General features: G+C 42.4%; 1 protein-coding gene across 5 annotated transcripts in view; it reads right to left on the bottom strand.

The window, feature by feature from the left end:
• Positions 1–27,519, bottom strand: part of PLEKHG1 (pleckstrin homology and RhoGEF domain containing G1) — a 190,795-nt gene extending 163,276 nt beyond the window's left edge. For 2 of the 5 annotated variants that reach the window (XM_053292270.1, XM_053292321.1), the window contains exon 1: positions 14,725–15,459. The gene's annotated coding sequence lies outside the window, so the exon portion shown is untranslated. Of the gene's footprint in view, positions 1–14,724; positions 15,460–27,505 lie in introns of those variants that run through there. The other 3 variants (XM_053292278.1, XM_053292312.1, XM_053292289.1) reach the window with 2 other exon arrangements.
• Positions 27,520–27,784: the final 265 nt, after the last annotated feature.

Genomic DNA, 27,784 nt, shown 5'->3' with positions numbered 1-27,784 from the left:
AGGAGTATCAATTACATTATTTATCAGGCCATTTCTCCCCCAGGGAATTAAGGATGTTATCTGTGTTCCTCTTCTCATATCCCCACAACAAGATAGGCTGTTGAGAGGCAGGTTAGTCTGAGCGTGTGTGTATGTCTGGCCCAAGGTCACCCTATGGGTTATGCGGCTAACATGGGTTTTAACCAGGCCTGCTCAACTTAGGCCCCTCCAGCTGTTTTTGAACTGCAACCCATGATCCCCAGCCACAGTAGCTGCCAGGGATTATAGGAGTTGCAGGAGGGCTGAAGTTGAGCAGCCCTGAATAAACTCACGTTTCCTCAGTCCAATGTTCTTACCGCACCACCACACTGGCTCTTATTCATCCTCCACATTGGAACAGTTATTCTTGCTCAGCCACATTTCCTAAGGCTAGAACAAATTGCTGAGATGAGCATCCACAGTTGAATCAGGTCCAGAGTGGTTCTGCATAAACACATACAAAGGAGCTCCTCACCATCTGTAGGATCCCTTCAGTTTCAAAGGGCTGCTTTCAGAATTATTCACACTTGCCCATACATATGGACTTCTCAAAGGCTAGAAATGAAGGCCTATTTATAATGCACATGTTTGCTCTCTAGGCTCACATATGTTTTGAACTCTACACACAGCATTTGCCAGAACATCATTACTTTACAGGGCAGCACTTTCTTAGAAACAAAACCCGATTGTTCCCTCTCTCTCTCTGACTCCTCCAAGTCATTATTCAAGGTAAAGCTCTGGATAAGAAAAAGAAAGGTTTTTGGAAGAACACTAAAAGGTATGTTCATATACTTGGAGTAAGAACTTTATGCATCCAGCTGCAATTGATTTCCTGTATGGCAAAATACTGCATGCATTCTGCTAGTTTGGAGCACTACAGAAGCCTCCTACATATTACCAGGTTTTCAGACTAGGAAGGTGTTCCCAGTGGCCATTCCTCTGCCAGGACAAACAGACTCTCTACTGATCTTCCAATATATTTGGCATGGTTCTCCTTAAACCATAAACAGGCAAAATACACTTTTAAAAAGCAACACACAGACACACACACGGAGCTTTAACTATTACCCTCCGAATGAAATAGTAATTTACAGTACTGAGATGTTTTTGCTTCTTGTTCCTGCTCAACAGAGAGCTGTACAACACTTAACAGCATCTTCTTTCATGCTTTACAAAAACATCAGTGCTGCTGATGAGAAAAACCTATTCTGCCTGCATATGTGCACTGAGAAAGAAACCGTCCCTGATTTTTTGATCTGAAGTTGAGAAATTCTGGAGCTTTCTCCAGGAGAGTCAGAACCATGCTATATCTGGCTTAAAGTCCATCTAGTCTCACATTCCATTTCTCACAGTGGCCAGCCAGAAGCACAAGTAGGAAAAGAAGGCAACATCCTCCTTGTAACAGGAAAGAAAGCTTTCCAGAATGTCTCAATAGTCAGGGGGAATATCTTCATAGGGAAGAGATTGCATCAATCTTATTGGAAGACTATTTGTTCAAAGTAGCAATGCTAACAGAGATATGAGTTTTGGGTGGTACAGAAATTTGTAAAACAACAGAGTACTTTCCATAACTGGCACTGATCATCTGTGCCTCAGATTTTCTACATGAGCTCTGTTCTTGGACAGAGTCCACTCTGTCAGTCCATTCAGAGTCACAGTCCACTCATGCATTCCACAGAAATACCACCCACCACACAGGGAAGCCACACAATTCCTTTACCCTTCTTTGTGGCTTCCATTTTCTACAGCCCCACATCCTGATCTTCACCCCATTGATTTCTTCAGCCTCACCACATTCCAAAGTTATCTACTTCCTATGTATCTCACACTTCTCCAGTTCCCATCCTGCCCTTATTCTTTGTGCCTAACCATCCACAGCTCTCTAGATCCTTTCTCCAACAATTCCACACTCCTACAATTCCACAAACTCTCCAGTCCTTGCAGAGATCTCATAGTATTTGATACAATCTCTTCTCTCCAACCTCATCTTTCCATGCTTCCTCCAAGTACTTCCAAAGAGACTCCACCCAGGGGGAGGTTGAAGGTATTTTGCAGCCTGAGGTGAAGAATAGGACACCCATTCCCCACCTCACAAGTGGCTGATCAGCATTCTCAGGCCATGCTGCTGAGGCAGTGGCAGCAACAACACACAAGCACCTGCAGCCTATCCCATTAAGTCATGCAGTGACATCAGCGGTGTTCCTAGCTCAAGTCTTCCTACAAGTTCCTGGATGGAGTGGAAAAGAGATGTGCCCCAGTGGAGGGAGGAAGGGTGACAGCAGGAGAGTGTCCATGGTGGTGTGGGCCCAACACCAGCCACTGTATCCCTACCTACACCTGTACCCAAGGCAACTGCCTCACCTTGCCTTGTGCAAAGGTTTTCCCCCCTATTATTCACAGACAGTGTTCCCTGTAACAGGGACTCCCAGATGTTGTTGACTATAACCCCCACAATCCCCAGCCAAAGGCCACTGGAGCTTGGGATGCTGGGAGTTGTTCCCTGTTACAGGGAACACTGTTCAGAGACAATATTAATTTCATTCTCACTCACATAGTTGTCACATGCTCCCTATTTGTTATTCTTTCCTTCTTCCATCAAAGATGTTTCTAATATCTGTAGAAACACAAATGTTTGCCTCTGGAGCAAATGGTGTCATCCGCCCACTGTGAATACGTCACTTAAGAGAACAGTTTGAAGCCCAATACAGAAGAGGCTGTAATGCACACTTTCAGCAGCAACACAAACACTGTTCTGTGGGATTTTAGAGAAAAACCCCAAGGCAACATGTATGAGAAAATCACTAGTATGTAATATACCTTTACAGTTGTGAGTTTATGGCTATGTGCATTTTAAAAAGAGCATTCATCTGACTGGAGCTTCAGTAACTGGCAATGCATACTACATAAGATCTGAAGACCAATACTAGTACTGAAAATGCAGGAAAAACTAAGTATTATTGTCCTATTTTTAAAAAAGTTTAAAGGAACCTAAATTTAGACAAAGAGGCACAGTAGTTTAAATGTAAATTAGCAAAAGCTTGGATGGCAACATCCAACTAATCAATGCAAAAGTATTTTGGCATCTCAGAACTTTACTTGTCAGAGAGCCAGAGATGTGAAAAGTATATTGCAAAGTCAAATGTGTAGGAATTCACATTTTCTTTCTTGATTGCTAGTTGCTACAGTCCAATCTTCCAGCTGATCGATAGCTACAAACCCCACTGAATTAACAAACAACAACAACAACAGGGCTTGCAACAGTGGGAAGGGAGCAGGAAGCAAGAGAATTTCAACTCTTAAACCCAACAGGCTGAATTCACAAGAATTCATCCTGAATCAAAAGCATGTGTTGTGTTCAGCCTACTGCTACAGTGTGGGCCAGCACTGTGGATGCCAAAAGGATTGTTCATTTTTTAAAAGCCCTCATCAAAGGTCTTTCAGTACCAGACTACCTTAATTTTTTAACTTCATAACCCTAAAAAGTAACCAAGCCAAGACCTCCCAAAATATATCTCACTGTTCATGCAATATATAGTTTGATCCCATGGCCTTGCAAATAGTTTTCTGAATCCATACCACTTTATAATAACTTCCTGAATCCAAATCCACTTCCAACAATGTGATGTCAGTATATCAAATTGACATTAATTCATATTTCCATCTAGTCCTCAGTTATAGTTTACCAAAATAAGATTGTTCCAACATTTGGTTTCTATCAGATGACTGAAGTAAGGCATGAATTAGGGTAGGCAAGAAAAGCCATGGACAAAAAATGTGGTCATTGGCTTACACTTAGTATTAATTGAAAACTTCAGTCATTAACACAATTGTTCAAATACCCATTAAGAACTTATCCTAAAGCAAGAAAAGCAATGGTTACATAGGTAGCTGCTTCATATTGAGTCCGACCGCAATGATCTATCTAACTCAGTATTGTCTACACAGACTGGCAGTGGCTTCTCCAAGATTTTAGGAAGGAATCTTTTCTAGTCCAACCTGAAGATGCTAGGAATTGAACCTGGAACCTTCTGCATCAGGGGCGTATCTAGGGTGGGGCAGGCAGGGCACGTACCCCGGGCGCCACTTGAAGGGGAGCGCCCTTTTAAAAAAAAATTAGAGATGGCCGCTAAAAACAAAATGGCCACTGCACATGCTCAAATGGTCTCTGTGAGGCCCTAGGCCATGCCAGGCCTCACAGAGGCCATTTGAGCATGCGCAGCAGCCATTTTGTTTTCAGCAGCCATTATATATATATATAAATGGCCACTGCACATGCTCAAATGGTCCCTGTGAAGCCCGAGAGGCCAGCAGGGGGAGGGGAAACCTTTGAAGACCCCCCCCCTCCATGGCCTTTAGGAAGCCCCCCAAAGGGGCTACAGGTATTTTTTTAATTAATACAATATATGTCACTGTACACATATTCAGATTGGCACTATGTACAGAGAGTCAGGGCTTGTGAATACTGAGCTGAAGCATGAGCTAGGATTGAATTCATTTGCTCTTACTTTGCTTCTTATGATAAGTGAGTTAAATGTGATGTCTTAATAATATGGCTATTAATGGTGAGTCTGTCTTTGAATCAGTGTGAAATCCTTAATATTAAGGCCCACTGGGAGTTTCTTGCTCTCTTTCTCTCATTTTAACTGTCTTTCTGAAATACTAGAATATATTCCAAGCAGTGACAGTTTACTCTGCATATCATTTAATTATTTTCAGAGTATCTGGGAAAAATCAAATTCTCCATTTATTTTTAAAACTTATATAATAGTGATGCTACAATGCATAGTAGAGAATTAGACAGGCACTTCTGTTTAGTTTCCCAAGTACACCACATAGTATTTGGGTATTTCATGAGCCCCAGCATACTGAAATTTGTAGTTTCCCAGCATTTTTTCGTCTGGCTACGTCCACTGCTAAATAGTTTTTGAAATATTAAAAGATTAATGAGCTTGACTTGTATTTTCCCGCTGATATTATGGTAAAGTTATCTGAAAGATGGGTGTCAGATGTTTGGACAGGGGGTGCAATTTCTGTTCTTGCCCTAGGTGCTATTTTCCCTAGATATGCCTCTGTTCTGCATACAACATACAAAGTTTAATAGTCCATAACACCAAGAAGAATCTAGACATTCCACCTTTGATAGGGAAGGCCCATAGCTCAGTAGCAGAGCTGATGCTTTGACTGTATGCTTACATCTCAATTTAAGATTTCAGGGCTGTGGGAGAGGCTTCCCAGATCCAAGACCTTGATGAATCAGTGCCAATCAGCAGGGATAGTATTGGACTAGATGGATGCAGCCTAACACTGTAATAGTCACCTTCTTGAATAACCCCCCCCCCAAAAAAAAACTATCATTCCATTGCTCCCGCCCCCCTCCAAACTATCATTCCAGTGCTCCATCACTATTTTCACTAAGCATCCAGGAAAATCCCAAAGAACCCAATAAAAGTTAGTGGGTCGCACAGCAGGCTGAAAGCCATTTCTGCATGCAGGGAGCTGTCACATATTTTCAGCTTTATTTATAACTTCCAAATTGGGGCTCCTTAGATTAAAGAATGATTCTTCCTTTCTAAGCAAAGGAAAATGGCATAACCAGTTTTCAGTAGTGCCCAGCTAAGATTTGCTGGGGAAAGTATAAGTATATGTAAAGCCATGTATTAAAAAATATTTTTATTGCTCATGGTAACATCAAAGCAGCATGCAAGACAGCAAAAATATTGGTTGGCATGTAAAGATGTCACACTGATAGCCCATCCCCTTCAAAACCTACACTTTACATTTATCAGTAACATTCTCAGAATTACAGACACACTCTTCCACTTAACCCTTGTCCTTAAAAATGGAGATGGGAAACTTGCCAAGGGGCTGTATGGTATTCTTTAAGAATCACAAGTTACATATTCTCCAAGCTGGACACTTGGAGCTGATCTTCATGTTATGAAGAAACACATTGTATAGCCAGCGCCCCGAAGGGTCAAACCTCTTCAGAATATAAACTGAAGAAGTTGCATGCTGAATTGCTCTCATTTAAATAACTCCCTTTCCACAGAAAACCAGGGGGGAAAACCTCCCTTTACACAGAAAGCTAGTCCATAAGAATGTGGACTAGAATTCCTCCCCCGATATGCTAGCTTTCTGCATTCAGGAAGCATTAAAGCATGCATTCCCAATCACATTCTGAAGTGGCATCATCCTAGGAAGACTGTGCTAGACTTCTCAGCTGAGAAGATATACATGTAGCCACACTTTGAGCTATTTGGTTCACAGCACATTTGTGTGACTCCGGATTGAACAAGGATATTGAAGCAGTCATCCAAGTGCTATAGCTAAATCAGTGTACGTGCATGCAGTGGAGCACCAAGACAGCCGTTTCTCCACCTCCACATTTCATCTCAGCTGGCAAAGAAAGAGTTATCAAGGACTGAAATTTAACCCAGACTGTGGTTGTATGAAATGGCACCTAAAACTAAGACAGAGATTAAACTTTCCATATGCAGTGCCAGCTTTAAAAATATATTTAAAAATCTGTTAGGTATCAATATGAACAAATATTTCTGTTAGGAAGTGATGTTGATGTATGTTTCCAAATACATACTATTTACCCCACCTGATTGCATCTACAGTACTTGCCAGGTCTAGAGAAAAATATTCAAGTACTGTAATTTGTTACCAGTCAAGATATCTATGTGTGCAGTATTATGTGAATGTATAACTACTGGACTCGGGGGCGGGGGGGAGGTTAAATCAAACTTTACCACGATCATATACTTCTCTTTCCCAGCCATAATTACTTATATATCCCATAGTTACCATTTCCAGATTTAGCTTTACTACAGGCAAACAGGATTCCATTATAAATTTAGCTAGAGGCCAGGACCAGAACCAGTTGTGGAAATTTGAACCACAAGTCTTAATCAGTAAAGGCTGCTCACTCTGAACAAGGAAGGAAGACACAAGAAAAGTATATCTTACAGTGCTGCTGGTATTTTGCTAAAAGTTCACTTAACAGTGATTTCTTTGGTTTGTCGCCTTTGGTTTATGTTTATTACATTTATAAACTGTGAGCAAACAGCACTGAGAGAGAAGGAAGCAGTTGAGTAGGACACCCAGGTCTTGCTGAGCCACTAGCCTTAGTGAAAGATAGTGTGTTTGGAGCAGGAGGCTTCAGAAACAGAGCAATCTCCCCACTCCAGTCCAAAGACTGCCATAACTAGCACATGAACACTAGTCTCAGGACTCACTTAACAGCTAGAACTAGTGTATACTTACTTACTATTTGGAAGAGTTCTCAAAGGGCTGGCTCTGCAATGCAGCCCCTGGCACATGCAATTGTGAAGAGCATGGGCACCTTGACATCCTCCCAGCAAATCCCTTTATCACATGGGGTGGGGGGCTATTCATCCAAATGGCCCCCCATACATACACTCCAGATACATGCTTGTTCAAACACATACACGTGATAAAAGGACAAGCTGGAAGGGTGATGGTAGAGCCCAATGGGAATGCTCTTGGCACATCTCCTTCACGATCACATATGCCAGGGACTATATCATTAGAAACAGCTCAAAGTGGTTTATATAGCAGATGATATTAGAAAGTGATTCCCTATCCCAAAAGGGGACACAAGGAAAACACCAGTAGCAGCCCCTGAAGGGATACTATGCTGGGATGAACAGGGACAGTGGCTATACCCCTGCTGTCGCTTTGAAAAACTCTCTCTTTTTCCAGTTAGGAAATCTAAGGGGTACTTGTTAGTTACAGGATGGCTTGGGGAGGGAAAATATCATGTCGATTAGTCTGGAAGAAACTAAGTAGAAGACCTCATTCAGCCTCAATTCCATGGTCCTACTGCAACTAAGACTAAGAATATGTATATGATGGAAATTAACCCTGCTTCTGCAGCACATTCCTCCCTCTGTTGTCTCCTTTGTGTCCATTTCTAGATTGTGGGCTTCTTGTGATAAAGCACCATTTACATAGATGCACTAAATAAATTTTATTAGTATGGTGCAGAACGTGTGGCTGGAATGCGATTCAGCAAAATCTTTAGGGCTACCTTTTCAGGGTGCTGAAGACAGGCAGACCATACAGGAAGCCGGGCAATAATCTCAAATCTTGTATCCAGATCCAGCAGCCTAAGTATCTGATAGCCAGAAAGATACATCATATCCAACATGCCAAAGAAAACTGCATGTTCAGGAAGAAGCATTTCTTTGTCCCCAGCTATGGATTCAACTCAATGATTGCCATGGAACTGATGCCTCCCAAACAGAACAGCTGTTCAAAGATCCATTCCAAGATCATTCCATCATCACCTCAGTTTTATAGTCCTGAGGGTTTTTTATATATATTTTAATAAGCTGGCAAAGCCAAACTTTTTCAGCAAATGAATCCATACTGTGCTTTTGTTTGGCATTTTATTCACATCTCTACAGCTGCGTTAAGTGCGCCAATTGTCCTAAGAACAGCCCTTCTGGATCAGACCCAAGGCCCATCTAGTCCACTATCTTGTTTCACACAGTAGCCCACCAGATGCCTCTGGGAAGCCCAAAAACAAGAGCCAAGGGCTTGCCCTGCCCTGTTGTTACTCCCTGCAAGTGGTATTTAGAGGCATCCAGCCTCTGAGGCTGAAGGTGGCCTAAGCCCTCAGACTAAAAGCCATTGATAGACCTGTTCTCCATGAATTTATCCAAACCCCTCTTAAAGCCATCCAGGCTGTTGGCTGTCACCACATCCTGTGGCAGAGAATCCCACAAGTTGATTATGCATTGTGTAAAAAAGTATTTCCTTTTGTCAGTCCTAAACTTCCTGGCCATCAGTTTCATGGGATGACCCCTGGTTCTAGTGTTATGCGAGTGGGGAGGGGGATTATCTCTATCTACTTTCTCCACACCATGCATGATTTTATATACCTCTATTATGTGTCCCCTCAGTCATCTTTTTTCTAAACTAAAAAGGCCCAGGTGTTGTAGCCTTGCTTCATAAGGAAGGTGCTCTAGGCCTCTGATCATCTTGGTTGTCCTCTTCTGCACCTTTTCCAGTTCTACAATGTCCTTCTTAAGATATGGTGACCAGAACTGTACATAGTATTCCAAATGTGGCCACACCATAGTTTTGTATTAGGGCACTATAATATTAGCAATTTTATTTTTGATCCCCTTCCTAATGATTCCAAGCATAGAATAGGTCTTCTTCACAGCTTCCGCACATTCAGTTTACACTTTCAATGAGCTATCCACCACCACTGCAATATCCCTTTCTTGGTCAGTCATCAACAGGTCAGAGCCCATAAACACATATGTGAAGTTTGGGGGGAGGGGGTTGCCCCAATATGCATCACTTTACATTTGCCAACACTGAACTGCATCTGCCATTTTGTTGCCCACTGGGGTTTTTTAACCTGAGTAGTTTGGTATCATCTGCAATATTGGCCACCTCTCTTCTTATCCCAACTTCAAGATCATTTATGAACAAGTTAAAGAGCACCCATCACAGTACAGATCTCTGGGGGATGCCAGTTTCTTATTCCCCTCCATTTAGAGAACTGTCCATTTATACCTACACTCCGTTTCCTGTCCTTCAACCAGCTACCAGTCAACACATGAACCTGTCCCCTTATCCCATGACTTAATTCTCTCAAGATTAGAACTTTGTTGAAAGCTTTTTGAAAGTTCAGGAATACTAGATCCAGGGATGGAGCCACCATTATGCAAATGGGTTCAAAGAACCCAGGCCGCCAATGAAAAGGGCCACCGAAGCCCACGGGGGGTGGTGGCTCAGGCTCCAGAGGAACCCCGAGTAAACTCCCCATGCCCATGCACAGTCTCCAGAGAGCCCTAAGAGAACTCTCCCTTGTCCTTTTCAGGCAGTGCTTGCTGCCTGATACATATATTTCCTTTTCTCTTCCTCCAACAAGGGAGAGAAAAGGAATTGCATGCTGTCAGGCAGCAAGCACTGCCTGAAATGACAAGGGGAGAGCTCGGGCCATGCCCCCTTTGAAGTCACACATAGGGGCATGGCTCGGGATCACAGTCAGTATTTTCGCAATAGGTTAATTATAGCAATAGCACTTACATTTATATACCGCTCTATAGCCAAAGCTCTCTAAGCGGTTTACAATGATTTAGCATATTGCCCCCCAACATTCTGGGTACTCATTTTACCGACCTCGGAAGGATGGAAGGCTGAGTCAACCTTGAGCCCCTGGTCAGGATCGAACTTGCAACCTTCTGGTTACAGGGCAGCAGTTTTACCACTGTGCCACCAGGGGCTCTTCTTCTCTAACTATGCATTGTCAGTCAGTCAATTTAACATTTGAGTTCTTTAAGGACTATCATGTGGATCCCATATGGCCCTGTCAATGTGTTAATTTTTTAATTGTTAAGAGACTTGTGTTTTGGAAGATTATACAAATCTGTTAAAAATAAAATAAAATTTTGGTGTTTTCACACAGTTTAGAATGTCATTGCCTCTATCTGACTCAGTTCTTTAGCCTCCGTGCTCAAGAAGCTTGGTTCAGGCACGGGTATACACTCAGTATGCTCTGCCATGAAGACAGATATAAAGAACATGTTTAGCTTCTCTTCAATTTCCATATCTTCCTTAACAATCCTTTTCACTCCCTCATCATCTAACGGACCAACTACCTCCCTGGCAGGTTTCCTGCTTCTGATGTATTTGAAGAAGTTTTGTTACTCCCCTTGATGCCTTTAGTGAAAGGTTCCTTAAACTCTCTTTTCGAACCATGTTCCTCAAACATGGTTCGACCTCACTGTTAGCATCCTCCCAGAAAAGGATTTCTACTGTTCTACTAGGCCACAGAAGAGACAATGTGGTTCAGTAGGTAGTCAACTCCTATTCCAATCTCACCTTTGCCACAAACTCACTGAAAGGCATCAGGAGAAGTCGTTCATTTTATGGATTGGTTTTGAACATTACAGCAAAGCAAGGGAAACGGATGTGTGAGTTATTCATGAATCTGATGTAATCTAGAATGCCTTTTATTGTATGAATATTTTTAGAAAAGCAGTTTAAGTGTACATAAATGCATGTAATACTTTGGGTTGTATCCAAAGAATGTTAGTAATGACTAAGCATAATTGACATCCATTAAACAAGTTAGTTGTGACAAATTTGAGCTTTATTAATTTTCAGTGGAACAATATCTATATAGCATTTTTTCTAATTGCTCAAAGCCATTTTGGACTCCATTTAGAGAAACAGAAATGTTAGCAGCCCTCTTCAGACAGCACAGCAAAACCATAGTTTGGCCACCATTAACAAACTTCTTTAACCATGGTCTACAAAAGCCATGGTGCAGCTCCAAACCAATCGGAAGTAAAAATCCTCTACAAGCCCTCGGCCACATTTGCACACAACCAGAGTTGAAGGGCCTCCAGTTGAAATTTTTGTATGCCCGAATGCAGGCATTCGGCACAGTTCAAACGGAAAATGGACCCGCAGTTTCCCTCCCAAGACTCCGATTTGTATCTTCAGTTTGTAGAAAGTTTCGCCACCTGTACCTCCAGTTTTGCAGTGCCAGCATTACGTCCAAATGTGGCACTGCAGTCTCACTCTTCAGCAACCAATGTTGAGGGAGGAAGCTCCTTCCTCACTCTGGCTGTGATTGGCTGCTGGGGCTGTCCCTCAGTCAAGAAGGCAGGCCACGCAGCCAGTTCCCTCTGCAGTCACGGAGACTGCAGAGAGGGCGCTCTCCATTACATCCGAATTTAGATAGGAGAGCCAGGGAAGGGGAGAGAGGAACATGGGTCACTGGACCTGCAGTTCAGCGTTACATGTGAATGTGGCAATAGCCTGCTTCCTTATCTGGCTTGCAGCAAAACTGTGGTTCCCTGTAACCATGGCAAACGATAGCTATGTTAACCAGAAACGAGGGAGGGAATTTGCAAGAATAGAAGATGAAGGAGTGTTAGCATGAAGTCCATTTATAAGAGCCAAACTATGCTTTGGCTATGACCAAAGTAGAGAATTGTCTCAATCCTCACCAAACCCTGTAAGATAGGTCAATATTATTATTCTCATATTATAGGTGGAGTTGAGGCAGACAGAGTGATTTGCCTAAGGCTGCCTAGTTAGTTGATGGCCAAGGTGGCATTTGAACCAGAGGCCTCACAGCTCACTTGCTCAGTATAGTGACCAACTCAGGACAGCAGCATATCATTCCCACAATGAGATGTAGTAACTGCCTCACATACAGCATCCAGGCATCTGACTGAATGGGAAAGATGAACTTTCCCCTACAACAGTTCAACAGAAGGGCAAAAAGGGGGTGTGTGAGCAACACCCACTTTTCATGCTTCAGGATAACGTCCAGAACCAGCCTCTACAGATATACAAGTACCAATACCTACATGTCATCCCCTCATTCACATTTCTGTGAGAAAAGATAATGCTTGCAATGTATTCTGTACACCAAGAAGTGCTATATATAAAGTCATCAAGAGAAGTTTTAGACAAGTACACAAAAGCAAACCAAACCATCTACTTCATTAAAAGAAAGTCTAAAACTTAATAGGATAAAGTTCATAAGAACTTTGCTTCTGAATACTCCATATCTCATAACCACTATAGTAATAATGCATTTCATTGCTGCAATGGAGTACAAAGGCTACCAACGGTCTTCACCTTTGTTATTCTGATACAATTTCTACTACGCATCAGATGACTGCTAGAATGACAAAAACTCTTGAAAATAACAGTTGTCCTCTCTTGGCTCCAAGAGCCTTTATTAGAAATTTGAGGGCCAAGAATTCATGTTCTGCTTTTCCTGTATCTATAGCTCCACAAGAGAAACTGACCTGATTTTTCACATTTATGCAGCTGTTAAAAGCAAAAGATATTCTCATTACAAGTGACAGCCCTCATGAAAACATGGTCTAACACAAACTAGAAAGAACTCCCGATGCAAAGCTGGAAGACCTAGTTAAACTAGCTGGTAACTGATGCATTGCTCTTCATTAATTTCTGGTACTTTTAGAGATTAGCAATAACAGGCCGTGGATGGTGACAAAATTTAATTTTCATAACATGCTGCTGTATAGAACCCCAAAGTCATTTTGTCATTTTTTAAAAAAGCTGTCCATAATTAGCTGGACACAGCATGTATTTCTCATTAAAATGTAACTTCTTCATATGAGTGCAGCATGATTAGGATCAGAGCTTTGCTTAGAACAGAGACTTCATAAAACCTTTTTTTAAAAACAAACTCAAGGAACAAAAAAAGTTTCAAGAAGAATATACATGATGAAGTCCAGACAAATTAATGCCCTCCTCCCCCAATTAGTTGAGTGGATTGGAGTTTATTCAGTCATTAAAAGTCTTCCCACTACATCAGGGCCATTTCTTGAGAAGCTTCCACTGACTGACTGCAAGGTTAAGAGAAGTCAGCGAAGTTGTCCAAACACTACCTGGAATAGTAGTTACTTTCAAAAAGAGAACCATCATTGTTTAAAGCAGCAGCATGTTTCTCTCCTCAGATGTCAGAAAGTTTAACTTAGTCAAGTCATACCAGGAACTTCCCTCCCATGCCACCTCTCTCAGTTTCAGGCAATAAATAAGTTCACTCTGATAACAACCTTGAGAGCATTCTGATGTAGTAGTATTGTTTTTTCTGTATGCTGCGTTATTTTGAATACTATATGATGGAAATGGTTGATAAAACTGTCTGTAACAAAAATTCTTGAGAGCAATCATGAAAAATACATTCACCTATTTTTAGAAATATAGCTTTAAACACGTTTAGCATTTTGCATCTTCCAGCAACTTTATATAGGACAACCACCTACACAGGTGTACGGATAAGATGCATACACCCATGTAAGCAGTTTTGTGTGTGTGTGTGTGTGTGTGTGTGTGTGTGGAATGTACACCTTTCTATTTAGCTCTATGCGCTCATATTAGGCTCGTGCTGCAGTTAACATAAGAGCCCAATCTTCGATATGATCCTAAACACAAACAGCCCAAGCAGGGTGTTAAAATTCCATGCACATATATATAATCCCTACATCAGTGCCACTGTGGTTCTATGCAGGGAAAGAAAATGTGTGTGTGGAGCTGCTCTAGGATAATTTTAAACACACGTTCACAAGGTCTTTAAAAGAACAAACTCCCCCTCCTCTGCTGCAAAGAGTTGGTTGCCAAGCCTTTTCAGGTAACAAAAGATAAGGAGAGATGGGTACTTTCTGAACCCGGCTAGCTAACTTTCTGTTTCAACCTTTCCCTGAAAGTGCTTTTAATGAATGGGGGCAGGCAGCTTTACTCGTTTGATCGTCCCTTTAGTGGCTGGTGCAGAAGTTGGTATTTAAGCCTTCCATCACCCACAGAACTCTTTTAAGTAATGAATGATATCGGTGGGGAAAGGAGTTTATTCAAAGCAAGGGAGGCTCTTGCAGTGAGAGAGTGGGCAAACAGTACCCAGGAGGGGAACTCAGGTACATGAAGGAGAGCCCACAGTCGCCTCTTCTTCCTCCCTCCGATGTTGTACTTTTCTCTCTCCTTTCCTTCTAGTTCCAGCTAGTTCAGCTCCCCTAGTAAATCAATGCCGAGTCGGTCGTCCTCGTCCTCCTCCTCCTCCCCCACAGCTCGCTCCCCCTCCTCCCAATTCAAAGCAGCTGCAGGAACAATCAATCGTATCTCCAACTCAGGAAACAATGGGGCAATTATAGCCACTCAGCAACAGGACCCTACCTATTTCTCACGTGGCGTGGGGTGTCTAAAAGAAGCGGGGGGCGGCGAAGGAGAGCGTCAGGTGGAGACCGATCATCAGAGTTCTTTCACTCCCCCAGCCCCTTCCAAGCCATTCTCGGGAGACTGAGAGTCGGTGCTAAAACACTTTAAAGGCGAACGAAAGAAGGGCTTAAGCCAGCTCCGGGAGTCCGAGGACGACAACGGGAGGTCGCCAGGCTTCCCTCCACCCCACGAAAAGCACACGGGGAGAACCACCGTTGGAACAAAACAGCAGCTCTTACTGGGAGACGAGCGGCAGCTCCGAGCCGGTGCGAGGCTCCCGGCAAGGCATCCAAGGCAGGCTGCTGCTAAATCCAGGCGCAGGCAGCAGCGAAAGGCTCTCGCTCCTTAATTCATTCTGCGCGGGGGTAGCAAGCAGCACAAAGTGCTTAATCCCACCGCGCTCTCGTCGTCGTCGTCGTCGTCCTCCTCCTCTCCAGCGACTGCTTAGAAACCCGCCTCTGCGCACTTTAGAGGCGGGCGGTAGCCGCCTCTCCTTCCAACTCCCTCCTCCCCCCTCTCATGTGGAGAAAAGGCTGTTGTGGCGGCGGCGGCTGCCTGGAGGACTCTCCTTTCCAGCGGCAATCCTGTCTTGGCCCTCATGGACTTGGTTGGCTCCTCCCCCCGGGAGGCCCGGCTTGGCCTCCGGCTGCAGCTGGAGTTCCCTCCAGGGTGGGAAAGGGGGAGAGAAAGATTAACCACTTGGACTTGTCTGTGGAGCGAAGCCAAAAGGAGAGCAAATTACAGCCTCCAGGGAAATTTAAACACAAAAAGCCTCGACAATTTGGCTACTGTTTTCCCACACAGACAGCAAGCACGTCATCGCTTGGGGCGAGCAGGGGGGACCTTTGTTCGGGCAGCCGAGCCAGCTCTCTGATGTAGTCCCCTTTCCTTCAAATCTTCTTGCTATAACAGTCAAATTAATTTTCTTTGGGCCTTTCCATGCACACCATTCAACTTTCCCTATTCTAGTGCCCCAAGCCTCTTTTCAATAGGGTTGCTATCGGCCCATCACTCACCTATTTTTCAGAACACCTTGCATGACAAGTATAAGTTATTCAACAGGTGCAGCCTTTCCCAGAGGTTAAGGGGAAGCTATGCCTATTGAATTTCTGACTGACATACAAATGTAGGGGCATGGGAGTAATACCAGAAATCAATGGCAACTTCCTTTACAGCGACAACAACATGCTATCCCATAAAGGAAGAAGGCATACCTCCCCCCTCCTTCCTGCTATTTGGCTAAACATACAAGGGCCATGTGCTGAAAACATTCAATCCTTGTGGAACTGTGGAGAATGCACAGTCTCAAACACCTCCTCCGGCCCCATATCAGCAAAGCCAATCCTCACAACAATAAAACAGATATTGTTGTGAAGATTGGCTTTGTCACTAGTGGAGTTCACCATTAACAAAAAAAGAAAAATAGATATGCACTCAGACACTGCATGTATGTTGTAGGGAAACATATGTTTTAAAACATTGGTTGTTTTGTGTGGGTTTTTATTTTATTTTATTTTTTAAGGATCACAAAGGTCTGGTACTGCCAGGTCTGGGAAGTATGGAACCAAGGATGATCCTTGAATGGCACAGGTTAGGGTCAGATAAATAGCTTATCTCTCCACCTGCCCACCCATATTCTACCACTGGCAGATGTTGTGATTTACTGGTCATATCTTTCCATGTTTGCAAACATGCTTTTCCCACTTAACAGTGTGAATGTGGTTCTCCAGTTTTACAACACTTGTGAGCATGTTGCAAACACTTATGCCCACTCAGTTCCTTTGACTTCACTGGGTGCCTGTTTGTGTAATACTTGTGAAGAACCTGTTAATCACCTTACTTGCTGTTTATGTTAAGTGAGTCCTTGACTCTTCTTACCTCAAGTTTACAACAATGTAAAGACTAATTCCACTCAATCTCATGGCCTCAGCTTTGATCATTATTAAAGTGGTCACATGCCACAGCTCCCTATGATGCAGCTTTTTAAAAACCCAGCATGAAACCCAGTGAAGTGGTGAAATCTGTAGATGACACACCACTATTTAGGGAGTTAAGTCCAAAAAAGATTGTGATGAGATTCAAAAGGATTTCTTCAAACTGGGTGAGTGACAAAATGGCAAATGTGGTTCAATATAAGCAAGTGTAAAGTGATACATATTGGAGCAAAAAATCCCAACTTCACACATACACTGATGGAGTCTGAGCTGTCAGTGCCAGGAGAGAGATCATGGGGTGGTGGTGGACAACTTGTTAAAAGTGTCAACTCAGTGCATAGCAGCTGTGAAAAGGCAAATTCCATGCTAGGAATCATTATGAAGGGGACTGAAAATAAAAATGCTAACTGAAGGAAATTTAGGACCAACAAAAGGAACTACTTTTCCACACAGTGCATAATTAATCTATGGAATTCTCTGCCAGGGGGTATGGTGATGGCCACTAGCTTGGATGGCTTTAAAAGGGGCTTAGACAAATTCATGGACTATCAGTGGCTACTGGTCTGGTGGCTATATGCTACCTCCATGCTCAGAACTATCTCTAAATACCAGTTGCAGGGAAGGAACAGCAAGAGAGGGCATGCCCTCACCTCTTGCCTGTGAGCTTCTCAGGGGCATCTGGTGGCCCACTGTGTGAAACTGGACTGGATGGGCCTTGGGCCTGATCCAGCAAGACTATTCTTATGACAAATTACAGCTGCCAAAATTCCCATTTGCACCCAACTTATACATAAATCCTGGCTGACATCCTAACGAAGCACCAGTGCAACAGGACAAGCACTGGTTGGAGCTTCTGAAAAGTTCAACTAGCTCAGCTACATGGCTGGCTCAGCAATGTGAACAAAGGTTAACAACTTCCCCTTCCCCAGGAAGCACTCTGTGCAATCTGAAGATATGTCCCTGAGGAAACATATTTTTGGGTGACACAGAGGGCTTCTGGGGGAAGAGGAGGCCACTTAAATTCACACACATGCAAGCACATACACACATGCACATACACACAGGGGCTTAGGGACAATGGAGCAAGGGGAACTAGCACCCCTTAGGTTACTGAGGTCTGGGGTAGTCACCAAAGCACCCCCTTGCCCTCTTCCATCCCCAGCTGGCATACAAAGCACTCTCTAAGAGTGTGAGGCATGCCCCTCTCATCTGCTAGACTAGCCACCATCTAGCAGACTAGCCAGTGCTTCATTCTACTGCTGGCTGGCTGGCTGACTTCTTTCCCTGCACACACCTCTTCCTAGAAGTGGCCACATCCCCTGCATCAATGCCAATGGAGCATGGCCCATATCAAGAGAAGAGCTGCTCAGCCCTATACCAGCCACGCTCCCTGTGTCTGGCATTGACACAATGGGTATGATTAGGGCTCACATGCACATATCCCATTTTGCAATGGGGTGGGTCCCCCAGCTGACGATGACCTTCCTACACCCCTGCACACATGCTAGCATTGGTGCAGTGTGTTAGCCTGGAATTCTTCAGGAGCCATGATGCTGCATTGGTGCTTTTCCCATTGCACCTGTCAGGGGCGTAGCCACCATTGTGTGAACGGGATCAAAGAACCCGGGCCGCCAATGGAAAAAGGCCACCGAGCCCCATGGCTCGGGCTCCATAGGAGACCAGAGCGAACTCCCCCCTACTGCCAAGAGCCCAGGCGAACTGTCTGCTAGTTATTTCAGGCAGCGCAGACTGCTCGATAGAATGTTTTCCCCTTTCTCTCCCTCTCTGGAGAGAAACCACGGTTCGTGCACATCTCTATCAGCCACCTTTTTCTTTTGAAACCTGTTTCTCCTTTGTGATAGAAATACATATTGCTAAGTTATCTGTGAAGGTTTGTAGTGCAGTGCTTAATGCCCTTTGTTTCTCTATGTTTTGTATATATAAACCACCTGGAGTTGGTGGGGGCAGGAGGAAGGGGAGAGATTAGAGTATGCCTATAAAAGGCTAACGTACCACGAGAAAGGCAGACTGGATGAAGGAGAACCTGATGGAAGTATTCTGGTGATGCGTTGCATGCCTTTTGGGGATATATAATCCTTGTGTTGAGTGTTTTGTGTGTGTGTGTGTGTGTGTGTTTGTGTACACACACACACACACACACACACACACTGCAGTTAAGTAAAAAACTTTAGAATATAAAGCTTATGAAAATGTGAAGTAACTTGAAATGACACACACATACTCTTTCTGCCCATTCCCGGACTTCCTAAATATACCAAATATATTCCTAAAAATACCAAATCTCAAACATATATTGAGGTATATGTTTGGGAATCAGATTAATGTGCCCTTATAGAGTCCCAAAAAAGAATACAACCTAGAGTTACTCAAAAACTGTGCAACATTAAATCTAAAAGAGACAGCCTGGCAGACATGCATTACTAATCCTAACAATAATGAAAACTACAGTGGTCCCTCTACTCACGAAATTAATCCGTTCCGAATGCACATTTGTAAGTCGAAAAATTCGTAAGTCGAAAAGCGGTTTCCCATAGGAATGCATTGGGAACGGATTAATGCGTTCCGGAGCCTAGAAAAAAGACCCAGACCCCCAGTAAGGCTTGCAAACTGCACAGGAACATTTCTTTTCAAGAATAAACAGGCAGTAAACAGGCAGGCAAGTCAAGGAAACCGCATGTAAAATTCGTAAGTCGAGGAAACCCCATCTAAAAATTTGTAAGTCGAGGAAACCCCATCTAAAAATTTGTAAGTCGAAAAAACCGCATCTAAAACCGGATCTAAAACTGCCGTTTGTAACTCGAAAAATACTTATGTCGAGTAGTTTGTAAGTCGAGGGACCACTGTATAACTATTTTAGAAGATACTGAGATGCTTCTAAGCTTCATTTATTTTCCATGTGCCTCATCAAGACCCTATCACAGGACAATTTAACATATATTGAGGTCATTCACACAATCAAAAACTGTGTTCTTCCCAGGTTTGGGAGTGTGCTCCCAATTTTTGATTGTGTAGAAGCAAAGTAAGAGGAAAACCTGGATAGAAACAGCCGAAAACCTGGAGCACACACAGCTCCCAAACCTGGGTAGGACACAGTTTTTGCTTGTGTGAATGACATTGCATTGAATGCGAGTGTTGGTGGGGGTGGGGGGAAGGGTAGTAGCAAGTTCCACCCCATACTCTTAGCACATTAACTCAGCCATCTGTACATGCATAGTAGACAGGATTGCAGACCTTTCCTTTTTGCCCTCAGCTTCAGATGCTTTAAACAAGCTTCTAGAGACAGAGGAAGGGGAAGAGTAATTTTGTAGTATGTGTACTTTATCACAAATTTCTTTGTGCATTTCCTCCACTCTTGATTCGGGTACAGATTCTGTCAAAGGCAAATAGAAAGAGTTAAGGCTAGCACTAAGAAATTACTCCCTTGGCCCTGAAAGTTGTCAATCACAGAGTGTGGAACCTCAGTCTAAAAGTCTGCCAGTCTTTAAGAACACCACCAAAATTCTACAGTTTTTAAATTCACTGACAGTAGTTGTAGTAGCAGCCAGACCACCTATGTGGCACTGTAGAAAGGGTGGTCCATCCATTAATCACTTAACCAGGATAATAGCTAGTCTGTCTGTGATTACCACAGGACAGAGATAAGGTGTTGTGTCTGGATGTTAATGTTAGGATTTGGTTACTATAGCATTTTACAGCTTTGTGTGGTTTGGTTTGGAGAGCATATTTATATTTTGCTGTGTTAGGACACTTTTAGCTTCAGACACACAAATATACGAGATTCCTCTAGCCATTTTCTGGGACTCCTATTCAACACTTCTTTGAACCTAATGTTTTCTCTGAAGATCAGCCATCCTTATGGTGCTGCTGTCAGAAGTTATTTCTTGGACATATGAATCATGGTATTAATGCTCCTTACATTATCTCTTACTAAAGAAGAGCAAGAGTTCCTATTTTGCTCTTACTATATAGTGATATAAAACAGAATCTACCAGCATCCTATGGCTGGTCCGTGTCTGCTAGCTAGATTTATTATATTCATATTTCCTTTAAAAAGCTCAGAGAAGGGTTCTCACAGTGGTCTCCTATCCAGAAACTGATCTGTCCTGCATTTATGTTGCTTCAATAGTTCAAATCACCACCCACACAGAAGCCACGCCCCCCCAACTAGTGTAATTGTCACCCACAACTCTGCCGCCGCCCACAATATTTTCCCTTCTGCCTTCAAGTCAAAAGAGTGGTGTTCAAAAGCTACTGGTTATTTAGGATTTGGGGGATAATCATTGCAGAAATATCTGCCAAGGGATGTGCGTCATCTGGAAGCACACCAAAAAGTCCCATAGGAAACAGCAAAGAAGATGGAATATACCTCTGTCTGGAAGTACCCTGGCTATCAGCCAGTGTGTTCGAATGGTCATGGACCTTCACATCTGAAGTGACAAGTGAAAAATATGACCCACTGCTCTAGATAGGAACACTTTAAAAAATGATGCATAAAGAAGGAAGTTAGAGATGGGGGCAGGATGCAGACTAAGTCAGCTCTGACTAAGTCCCATTTAAATAATTGAAACAAGTTACTCAGAACTAACTTAGTCTGGATCCTGCCCAGGAACTATATGGTACCCCTTGGAACAGCTGCCTAACAATGATTTCATATTGTTTCAGGATGAGGCTGTCTCTGACAGTATCGTTACTCTTATAGATTGATGGCAACTAATTTTTTCAGTATGAAGAAGGTAGAACGAATTGTAGCCTTAGTTAACTCCAAGGGAGAATTACAAATTGTACCAATTTCAGTTTATTCTCGTTTTGCCAATGTAGATAACTGTCTTAATAAATATAGTATATTCTGTAGTGGTAGAGATTTGTTGTAAGTGGGAAACACTGCACACAAAACAGCAAGTGGAAAGGTTTATTTCAACACACTCCAGTATATACAGAATCTTAGTGATGCATAATGCAGATCTGCCCAGGAGAGGCAGTCTGTTGAATCACCTAGCAAGATGTATCCCAAGAGAACTGAGGCTGCCACCCAGAAAACTGGGTGCAACATTGACAATACCTCCTTACTAATCAAACTCTATGACGTTCACAGAAGACAAGTTAATTATTTCAATCCTAGATCAGATGGACTAACTGGCAAGTGTGGGTACATATACTTGTTTTTGATCATCAAGCAGGTTTTGGGAGCCACACCTTCGCTTCTAAACACTGGCAAAATCTGATCTCTTGGCTAGAGAGTGAACAATACAGTTTTTGGTAAAGGTAAAGGGTGCTGTCGAGTCAGTGTCATCCCCTGGTGACCACAAAGCCCTGTGGGTGTCTCTGGTAGAATACAAGGGGGGTTTACCATTGCCATCTCCTGCGCAGAATGAGATGATGCCTTTCAGCATCTTCCTATATTGCTGCTTCCCGATATAGGTGTTTCCCATGGTCTGGGAAACATACCAGCAGGGATTCGAACTGGCAACCTAATAATAATAATAATAATAATAATAATAATAATAATAATAATACCCCCAGTGAGGCACTACCTTGGCGTGGTTGTGGGGCTTGTGTGCTCTGCGGAAGGTGAAAGCTATGCCAGAGGTCCAACCATACTGGACAGGTCTCACCAGAGGAGCCAGACAAAGAGTGCCTCTCCCATTAACAATATGGTGAGACGTAACTTTAATAAATCTATACCGGATTGGTCATCGCCCGGGTCAACAAGGACTGCGCCAGGTGCTATAGTCCCTGGACATCTGGTGGCAAGTGGGCAACAGGACTCAGGATCTTCAGCTGAGAAACCAGGGCTGGAGACTGCAAGGTTACTGGAAGAAACGCCGCTTAACCGAAAAAAATATACAAAAAACGCCAACAAGGAAATAATGATCTGCTATTACAAGTTTAGTCCAACTAGAAGAGGTTATTTAAAAAGAATGTACCAAATTTGGAAAGAGAAGCATCCAGATACAGAAATAACAGAACAAAGGCTAGCAGACCAGAGAAGATTCATAATAAGAAATAAAGTATTCACAGGAGTTGAGCTGGAAGAACTGCAAAGAGCAACACAGGCTCAAGATATGGGAGAAGAATTACCACCAATTGAAGAAGTTGCTCAGGCGCAGGTGGAGGAGCTGTTGGAAATCGAGGATGCCACTGTTGCTGAACTGTTTCAAAATCAAAACAAGGCAACTGCCCCTTTGCCTTCACCTCAAAAACCCGAATGCCGTTTAACAGAAAAGCAACAAGAACGAAAGCAAAAAATAACTGAGCACATGAACCAAACAACCACCAGGGTTCGACTTCCAGCTCTAAAAACAGTTGCCAAAAAACAACTTGCTCAGGCATTAAAAGATGACAATGCTGCACTTGCAGAAATAACAACCAAGAATTTGCAAGAAACAAACCAACTAATGTACAGTGCAGCAGCAACAACAACACAAGAGCTTGGATATAAGATCAGTGGACCTGTCAAAAAAGAAAGCAGTATATCACCTAAATGGAAGATGAGATTAGAAAATAAAATCTCCAGGCTTAGATCAGATGCTAGTAAATTGAAAGATATGAAAGACAAGAAGCTGAAGAATGAAAACACCAAACAGTATCTGATCCAAAAATACCACCTAGATTCAAGGAAAATCAGAGAAGTCCTGGAAATAATAAAGCAGCAAATAACAGCAGTGTCAAAGAAGATTAGCAGATATGAAGCCAGAATTACGCAACACAGGCAGAATCTCCAATTCCAGTCGAATCAGAGACATTTCTACCAAAGCATAGAAGGACAAACTGCAAGAAACCTAGAAACACCAAATAAAGAAGAAACAGTGCAATTCTGGCGGAAATTATGGGACAATCCAATAGATTATAATAAAAAAGCAGGCTGGATGAAAGAGGTCAAAAAATGTAACCAACAAATGCAAGATCTAATAATAACACCAGAATTAATAAGTGAAAGAGCAAAGAAAATTAAAAATTGGACTGCGCCAGGCGACGATGAACTGCATGGCTTCTGGCTCAAAAACCTAACAAGCCTTCATAAACAACTATCAAAACAGTTCAATTACATTTTGCAAGGAGGTGATACTGAACAATGGCTAACAACTGGGAAAACTCATCTCATAATGAGAGACCCAGCAAGAGGTGCAGTTCCAAGTAATTACAGACCGATAACCTGCCTGCCAACCATGTTCAAATTATTAACTGGAATAATAGCAGATGAAGTGATGCAACACTTATTAACTAACAAACAGCTTCCAGTTGAACAGAAAGGAAATTGCCCGAACACCAGAGGCACAAAAGACCAGCTGCTGATTGACAAAATGATTTCAGAAAATTGCAAGAGAAGAAAAACCAATCTAAGTGTTGCATGGATTGACTACAAGAAAGCCTTCGATTCATTGCCTCACACATGGATACTAAAATGTTTAGAAACAACTGGTGTCAGCAAAAACATCCAGATATTTATTTAAAAAGCAATAAGCATGTGGAGTACACAGTTAACAATCAATGGCAAGACACTTGGACAGGTTAGCATTAGAAGAGGTATTTTCCAAGGGGACTCACTATCCTCTCTGTTGTTTGTAATCGCCATGACCCTACTTTTGCAAATACTAAACAAAACAGGCCTCAGATACCAAACATCTAAAACATCAAGTAAAATAAACCATCTGTTGTAAATGGACGATCTGAAGTTGTATGGAAAGTCCCAGTCAGAAATTGAATCACTGCTAAACACTGTCCGTATATTCAGTAGCGATATAGCAATGGAGTTTGGACTAGACAAGTGTGCTGCATTAATAATGAACAGAGGAAAAATAAGAAAAACAGAAGGAATAGAACTGCCCAATGGAAGCAACATCAAGAACCTGGAAGAGAAAGAACATTACAAATACTTGGGCATTCTCCAGGCTGATAACATCGCACACACTGAAGTTAAAAGAAAAATTGGAAGTGACTACATCAGGAGAGTTAGAAAAATCCTCAAGTCCAAACTCAATGGCGGGAACACCATACAAGCCATCAACACCTGGGCTATACCTGTTATCAGATACACTGCAGGAATAATAGTAAGACCAGGAAAATCATGACCATCAATCATGCTCTGCAACCCTGCAGTGATGTCAATAGGCTATACCTCCCTCGCAGCTCAGGTGGAAGAGGAATGCTGCAAGTCCATCAAACAGTAGAGGAGGAGAAAAGAGGCCTTGAAGAATATATCAAGGACAGTGAAGAAGATGCACTTCAAATGGTCAATAATGAGAAACTATTCAACACCAATGAAAGAAAGCAGGCCTACAAGAAAGAACAAGTCAAGAACCGAGCAGAAAAATGTAAAAATAAGCCACTGCATGGTCAATATTTGCACAATATACGTGGAAAATCAGACATGATCAAGACCTGACAATGGCTTAAGAATGGCAACTTGAATAAAGAAACAGAGGGTTTAATACTGGCTGCACAAGAACAGGCACTAAGAACAAATGCAATAAGAGCAAAAGTCGAAAAATCCACCACAAACAGCAAGTGCCGCCTTTGTAAAGAAGCAGATGAAACCGTGGACCACCTAATCAGCTGTTGTAAAAAGATTGCACAGACTGACTACAAACAAAGGCATGACAAAGTAGCAGGGATGATACACTGGAACATCTGCAAAAAATACAAGCTACCTGTAGCCAAAAATTGGTGGGACCATAAAATTGAAAAAGTTGTCGAAAATGAAGATGTAAAAATATTATGGGACTTCCGACTACAAACAGACAAACATCTGCCACACAATACACCAGATATAACTGTAGCCGAGAAGAAAGAAAAACAAGTGAAAATAATCGACATAGCAATACCAGGGGATAGCAGACTAGAAGAAAAAGAAATAGAAAAAATCACCAAATACAAAGATCTACAAATTGAAATTGAAAGGCTGTGGCAGAAAAAGACCAAAATAATCCCAGTGGTAATTGGCGCCCTGGGTGCAGTTCCAAAAGACCTTGAAGAGCACCTCAACACCATAGGGGCCACAGAAATCACCATCAGCCAATTACAAAAAGGAGCTTTACTGGGAACAGCCTGTATTCTGTGACAATATCTATAACAACAGCAACAACATTGACAATTAAATTCAGCCACCCAGGTCTTTGGGAAGGACTTGATGTCTGGATAAAACAAAGCAGTCAATAACACCTGTCTGACTGTGTAAACAAGAATTATTATTATTATTATTATCATTATTAATTCTAATTCTATATTGCCCTTCCAAAAATGGCTCAGGGTGGTTTACACAGAGAAATAACAAACAAATAAGATGGATCCCTGTCTCCAAAGGGCCCACAATCTAAAAAAAAAGATAGACACCAGCAACAGTCACTGGAGGTACTGTGCCGGGGGGTGGATAAGGTCAGTTACATACTCTCCTCCTACTAAATAAAGAGAATCACCACGTTAAAAGGTGTGTCTTTGCCAAGTTAGCAGGGGCAATTAGCAGTTGACTTGCTAATCAAATCATTTCCCCACTCTGCCATTAGGTGGCTATATTATAATGGCTTTGAGGGTATACAATTACTGAACTCTAGCTTTAATCAAGGGTCACATCTAACTTGACATCAACATATATTGCTTCTAGAAATAAGGTATCTGGAGTGGGGTTGTTGGTAGGAGCATATGCTTTACATACATACAATCTTGGCTTCAGCACCTTAGTTTTAAATGAATTTAGGGAGCAGGTTAGCGAAAGATCATTGCCCAAGTCCTTGGATGTGCACTGTACATCAGAGTAGCCTGTAGTCCTTATCATAACATCCAGTTCCCAAGTAATCATACTCTGAACTATGACCAGGATATGCAGATGAAGTGCTATGTATGCAGAATTTAGCTCACTCAGAGAGAGTAGAAGAGCTCCATAGTAGAACTGGATTTTCTTGGAGCTTGCCTGAGGCTATCTCCCATAGGAAGCATAGCGAGATATCTATTTTAAAGCAGTGGAAGGCTTACCTGTTTAATAAAGCCTTTGAGTCTAGATGAATTGAGGCTTATCAGTTCTGTGCTTGTATCGCATGCTCAGATTTGTTTTTTGATATTTTTTGTATTCAAATTTTTACAATTTTGTTATTTTGTAAAAATCAAAACATCAATCATTTATGGTTGTTACCATTTTAAAAGGTATTTTAAAAATTGTGAGTTTCCTGAGATTATGGATAGGTGGAATAAAAATTGATAAAATAAAATATTTGCTTTTCGTACTCGAAGTTCTGATTTGCGGGGGGGGGGGTGGCAGCAGCTTGGAGAAGTATTCCTTCTACAAAGAAATGATGACACAACATAGGATAAGCCCACACTAGTATCACACCTTGGCTTTTGCAAACAACATATTCAAGCCAGTCTTACTATTAACTTGTCTGCTCTGCAGGGACCAGTGAGGATTACCTATGGGCTTGACTGCAGGGCTCAAAATCCCTGAGCAAACATAATCCATTTCCTGTGAAAGAGATGTATCCATACACTTTGAGTACAGTTGGGTTTTTAGCATTTTTTATTACTAAAATCCTATAGTGTGCTGGTGCTTCTTTTGAATGGCCATGTCCCCACATTTGTACTACCAAAAAGCTTGGGGTGGGAGAAGCATTGAGTGAGTTTTAGGAGCTAATCTTAATTATTAATCCTCCTTGCCTCATGTGGAATGCAGCTTTATTCCTTGTAGCCAGGGCCCCTAAGTCTAGAATCTGAAAGGGCATCTGTCTAGAGTTATATTGGATTTGTCTGTAGCTGCATCTTTCCCTACAAGAGTGCTAAGGTAGTGGGACAATCCATACCTTGTAGGATTTCATCCTCCATGTCAGGGTTTCCCATCCTGTGGGTCCCCAGATGTTATTGGACTATAACTCCCATCATCCTCAGCTGCAGCTGGGAATTATCAGAGTTGTAGTCCAGCAACACCTGGGGACCTAAGGTGCAGAAGCTCTGCTCCATGCAACTCTTAAAGACATAAGATCCTTCTCAAGACCTGAACCTGGCAACTCTGGTCAACTAAAGGATAGAATTAGCTGTTTGGTTGTCCCTTCATTGAGCCTTTGGACAATCCATCCAAATCA

The sequence above is a fragment of the Hemicordylus capensis genome, chromosome 1 (assembly GCF_027244095.1).
Source record: "Hemicordylus capensis ecotype Gifberg chromosome 1, rHemCap1.1.pri, whole genome shotgun sequence".
In the NCBI taxonomy this organism is placed as follows: domain Eukaryota; kingdom Metazoa; phylum Chordata; class Lepidosauria; order Squamata; family Cordylidae; genus Hemicordylus; species Hemicordylus capensis.
Note: the sequence above shows the minus strand (reverse complement) of the source record. Positions and strands in the feature narration are given on the sequence as shown.